General features: G+C 49.8%; 1 long non-coding RNA gene across 1 annotated transcript in view; it reads left to right on the top strand.

Annotated features, from left to right (window-relative positions):
• Positions 1–2,743, top strand: part of LOC106821641 — a 66,730-nt gene extending 63,987 nt beyond the window's left edge. Inside the window, exon 2 of the long non-coding RNA XR_001395759.1 lies at positions 1,989–2,743. This is a non-coding gene — a long non-coding RNA (uncharacterized LOC106821641). The remainder of the gene's footprint in view (positions 1–1,988) is intronic.
• Positions 2,744–5,839: the final 3,096 nt, after the last annotated feature.

Genomic DNA, 5,839 nt, shown 5'->3' with positions numbered 1-5,839 from the left:
GGTCGTGTGATGTGTGTTGGAATGTGTGTGCGTGGACGTGCGTGGTGCGTGGCGCTGCGTGCGTGCGTCGGCTGTCGGTCGGTCGTCTGTGTAGTGAATGTTGATTTTATATTGGCAGTTCATGGCCGCTGTAAATCGTATATCGAAGCCCGCCGCTTATATGGGAAGAGCGAGCGTTGCTGTGGCGTGGAATAGACTCAGCATCTTGTCTATGACGTATCTCGTCAACTATTCGCATTTCGTTTAGCGCGGCCTACCGTTCTGCTCGCTCATGGCGCAGGCAGTGGTTACGATCCACGCCGCGAGGAATTGTCGCTTGTTGCAAATATAAATTCGTTCCATGACTGACGATTAACGCTTCCTTCGTACGTATCGTCATGTCTCCGCAAGTTTCTCGCTGGCGAAATTCTGGACATCGGGGACGAGAGGGGCGCTGTGGATCCGTAGACGCAACTCCCGCACGACGCACATGCACAAACCACACACATTGCACGCTCGCGACCCGCAACGCACGCCACGCACGCACGCACGCACCAAACTGCGTGCTGTTCAGAAAATTTGAATTTGCTGGGCACGGATTAACGAAGCGAAGCTAGAGTCGAAAAATGATCTTGGAGATTGGGGTTCCTCTCTGCCGCTTCCCCCTCCTTCCTTTTCCACTTCCTCCCTCTCCCTTCCAATATACTCCACTCCACCCCGCTATCCTCTTTCTGATTTTCTCTTGGTCTCCCCTCGTCTCCCTGCTCATTTTACTTCTTCGCTCCTCTCCCCCCCCTCTTCTGCCCTTCCTCTCGTCGTCCTTCTCGATCGAGTTCTGGTTATCATTGATGTATTATATAATAGGTTCGTCTCTCTCGCTCTCGCCCTCGCTCGTCGCTGTGTTGGTTGCCTGCTTCCTGTGGTGACGTGCCACGTGTGTTCACGTGCGTGCGTGCGTGTGTGCGTGCGTGCGTGCGTGCGTGCGTGCGTGCGTGCACGTGTGTGTGTGGCGGCAGCTGTGCGCAGCGATAAAAGCTGCTAAGGGTTCAGTAGCGAAAGCATCGCACATAGATACAACCAAGCTTGATACAACAAATACACACGGACCGCTTAAATTGTCGACCCGCGTGTTATTGCTGCTAATCATTTGCTTTCATATACGGCGCGCGTATCGGTTATTAATTTCCCTGGCAGGCACGTGCACGCACGCACGAACGCACGCACGCACGCACGCACGAACGCACGCACGCACGCACACACATGAACCTTACGCGAAGAGATGAATACAGAAGGACAGACAGACACAAAGACAGAGACGCAGTCCGGATGTGTATTTCTGCTCTCATATATATACATATATACACACACTTTCATAACAGCTGTGACAGTCATTAAACAACCGCATATCTAATATTTGTGCAAATCTAGGCACGCGCACACGCACACACGCACGCACGCACGCACGCACGCACACGCACATGCTTCACGCACGAGGTATAGTAAATAGATGTGAAGGAAGCGGGTGCACGTCGTTAGAGGTTACAGAAAGGCGAGAGCGCTGGACATGTAGGAAGAGCAACAAAGTAGATGGCATAGGGGCAGTCAGACAGACGGACGAATGGACAGACGGGTGGACGGGCAGGCAGGCAGACAGACAGACAGACACACACACAGACAGGCTGGCAGAAATACAGACGGACAGAAGCAGAAAGACGCATTCAGGATGTGTATTTCTGCTCTCATGTAGACATTCATAACAGCTGTGGCTGTCATTAAACAGCCGCATGTCTAATATTTGTGCAACATAAATCTGCGCGTAAGTGCGTGCGTGCGTGCATGTTTGTGCGTGCGTGTGCGCGCCTGCGTTCGTGCGTCGTGTGTATGTGTACGCGCGTGTGTGTATGTGCCTGTGTGCCTGCCTGCGTGCGTGTATGTGCGTGCACGTGTTCGCGTGTGTGCGTGCACTAATGCATGGCATTAATGTTTACCTAACTTTATTTTGTTAACAGAAACTCGCGATCGACGAGTGAGCCGGTGACGGGCCTCACGTCTCTTAACACGCCACCAACCGGACCCGGATTCAAGGTCAGATCCGACTTGTGAAGCCCTACGATGGGCGACCACCGCCGGCTCTTGTCTCCGTAGTTGTGACGATGGAGTCATCTAGCTTCATAACGAAAGGAATCCGGATTCTTCATGTTGAGAGTGGAGCTTGATAACTAGCGGTTAGATAGCGGTTTTGTTAAGAAATCCCGAGAATAGACGTTCGCAGTGAAGCGACGAATGTGTTTCTGTTAATTATTGTAGCGGTGCGCATGTACCGGACGCAGTGCGGCTGACCCCTTATCCGAATCTTAAAGATTAACTCACATGCCCTTGTAAAGTTTGCGAATCGTCACATCTCTACGAAGGCAATTTTTCGGTAGATACCTGTTCGTTGTGCGTTCCCATGCTGTAGAACTCATGTTAAAACACTGATGCGGTTCGAAACGTTCTAGACATAGCTTCTGAAGCTTTCAGAAAGTCTGACAAGTCCGTTCTGGCGCTCTCCGTCGGTATTGCTTTTGTGCTATCTACTGGGAAGATCTCGTAGAATGATCTTCGCGGAAAGTATCAAGCATCGCTTCACCGGGTTTGCGCGTATACGCAACCAGACGGCTGCAGCACCAGTACAGTGCTCTCGACTTTCTTTATGTTGAAAAAAATACTTGTTGACGTCGATGCGTTGAATAAAACACGGTTGCTTTCATTGCTTGTTACGACAGAGCGGCGTCGATGGTCGTTATTTGTTTTCGTTTGATGATTTCGTTTGATGTGGAATCGGTCACGATGACGGAATTTGATTGAAATCGATTCGAGAGAAATGAATAGATATAGACGACCGCGTATGTTCGATATGTTTCAAGAGGATGCAGAGACGGGATCGATTATTGCGTTTCAACTCGCGCGTGTCAACAATTGTCGCGTGTATGAATTTATCATCGCCGCTGATCCGACACGAACGCTATACCGCTTCTCATGAAATACACGCTTGTCATCGTGTTACAGAGATATATATGCGCTGTGTGTTTGTATGTGTGTGTGTGTGTGTGTGTGTGTGTGTGTGTGTGTGTGTGTGTGTGTGTGTGTGTGTGTGTGTGTGTGTGTGTGGCGTGTCGTGTTGCGTGTGAATGCGTGTGTGCGTGTTGGATGCATTCGTGTCACGCGGATGTGTCGCTCATATCGTGCGGGATCGCTATCTCCTATTGCGATAAATCGTGAACGATTGAACACGTCGTTCGAATGCCACGGCCATGCAGAATACTCGTCTCTCCGCCCCGGAAAATTACTTCACCATAAAAATGTCGTATTTCTTGTGCCGGGTAAACATCAAACCAAACGATCGATCTCGTCGCCTTTGAAGATGAAATTATATGTTAGCCGAGAACGGAGCTAGTTCATGATGCGGTTATGGGGGTGTGGGATGAACAGGGAGGCAGGAATTGGGGTGAGAACCCAGGAACATGCGGATAAAAGATAATTGAACACATTGAGATGAGAACGCGAGAACATAGTCTCTATGTAGAGACAGTACTGTGTGTATGTCTGATCGGATGAGAACTGAGAATGTGAGAGCTGCGAGGAGCGAAAACATTAGGGAGAGAGTGCGAGACAGATGTGGCCCTGAAATACGAGCGAGGGAGGTAAAGGAACATAGAAACGAGAATAGCGGTAAAATGGGGAAGAAATGTGCGGAAACATGGGGCGAAAATAGGAACCAAAGAGGTGACCGGAATTAACTAGATAGATAGGCCGTATCACATGCAAAAAGAAGCTCGCGACCATTGAAACCCAAATGAAAACCCCTAAGTGAGAAGCTGAAAAAAAATGTGAGCAAAATTCGTGATCACGAAAATTATAGTAAGAAGACGCGGTAGACATGTAGTCGGGACATTATATGGGAGCGTGACTGTTCAGTGCGGATCACCGGCTGACTGATCAGGGAGAAGACGCGTGAGAGGGTACGTCTAACACTGGCAGGGATGTTGCGCAGGTAGATACGCAAGGCTAGGGTAAAAACGACCTTTTCAAAAATGACGGCGTCGTAGCAACCGGGGCGCATTCTTCGATCACATCTAGCAGGGGTCGAAATAAACGATGGGTCGATGGTCCGGGGCCATCAAATAATCTGGAGGACCATCAGATTTTCAAAGTCGATGGTTCGACGGACCATTAAATAATTTGGTCCCATTTTACGGTAAATTTCTTGCACGCCGCATTACTTTTAGAGAACAATTTGAAATTTAGGAGGACCATGTAAATTTCAAACTAGATGGTCCTGTGGACCATCTCTTTTTTCTCTTTAATTCTACCCCTGTCTATGAGCATAGGCCTAATTACACGCGCATATATAATAGCACGACTGCGTTACAATTATGTTAATAATTCAGTGAAATGGTAATGGCATCTTGATAATCACCATCAGCTGCTAATGACGTGTTATAGGGACAGCCGCTATGACGTCAGCACTTGAAAGTGCGTCTCTAGCATTCATGCAGGAGTGCATAAAAACAGGTGTGTGCAAGACTGAATTGTTGGAAATCCGGACGTTCGCTAGCCCTAATCTACATGCGAGTGATTGCGTTCAATTTAAGAAATCTGAGCTCGTAATCTACCTCAAACATTCCGTAGAAGAAGATCTTCCTAGAATAGTAGGCCTACGTAATCGATTCCCCCCCCCCTACCCCACACACACACACTACGCTAATGTAGATAAAAAAAAATACACGACCCGGTTTTCGGAAATTGTCAATATGAAAGGAGAGTGTCGGTCGGTCCGTCTGTGTGTGTGTTTGTTTTATACTTGGCAGTTCATGGCCGCTGTAAACGTTCGAAGCCCGCCGCTATATGGAGAGCGAGCGTGCGAGCGTGGAATAGAACTCAGCATCTCTGTCTATGCGCTATCTCGTCAACTATTCGCATTCGTTTAGCGCGCCTACCGTTCGCTCGCTCGTCCGCGGCAGTGGTTACGATCCCGCCGCGAAGAATTGTCGCTTGTTGCAAATATAAATTCGTTCCATGACTGACGATTACGGCTTCCTTCGTACGTACGTCGCATTTCTCCGCAATTTTCTACGTTTGGCGAAATCTGGACCATCGGGGAACCATCCATGCGTAGACGCAACTCCCCGCACGCACCCACATGCACACACACACACACATGCACACGCGCGCGCACACGCACGCACGCACGCACGCACACACACATGCGCTGCTTTCAGACAAATTGAATTTGCTGGCACGCTGAACGAGCGACTAGAGTGAGAAAAATGACTGGAGATTGGCGCTTCCCTCCTCGCCGCTTCCCTCCCCTTCCCTTTCCTCCACTCTCCTCCCATCTCCTCTTCCCATGCATTCCTCCCCTCCACCCCTCCTATCCTCTTCTGATTTTTCCTCTTGTTCTCCCCTCGTCTCCCTGCTCCAATTTACTTCTCTCGCCTCCTCTCCCACCCCCTCCTCTCCCTTCCTCCTCTCGTCTCTTCCTCGATCACTTCTGGTTATCATGCTGTATATATAATAGTGGTCGTGTCATCATGCCCGTGATACGTCGCTGTGTGTGCGTGCCTGCTTGTGTGCGTGCGTGCGTGTGTGCGTGCGTGCGTGCGTGCGTGTGTGCGTGCGTGAGTACGCGGGTATCGCGACCTACGCTCGTGTGGTTGCACATTTCTACCGGAATACGCGCGGGGAAAACAACCACGCACAATTATTCGTCAACGTTTGCCTCCGATTTCTTTTCTCAGCCTCTTAACTCGCTTTCCGCTCCGGGTTTTAGGAGGAATCTATTGGAGGCGGATAACGCCACGTAAGCGGGACAATGCCG

Source organism: Priapulus caudatus, unplaced genomic scaffold (genome assembly GCF_000485595.1).
Source record: "Priapulus caudatus unplaced genomic scaffold, Priapulus_caudatus-5.0.1 Scaffold80, whole genome shotgun sequence".
Taxonomy (NCBI): domain Eukaryota; kingdom Metazoa; phylum Priapulida; class Priapulimorpha; order Priapulimorphida; family Priapulidae; genus Priapulus; species Priapulus caudatus.
Note: the sequence above shows the minus strand (reverse complement) of the source record. Positions and strands in the feature narration are given on the sequence as shown.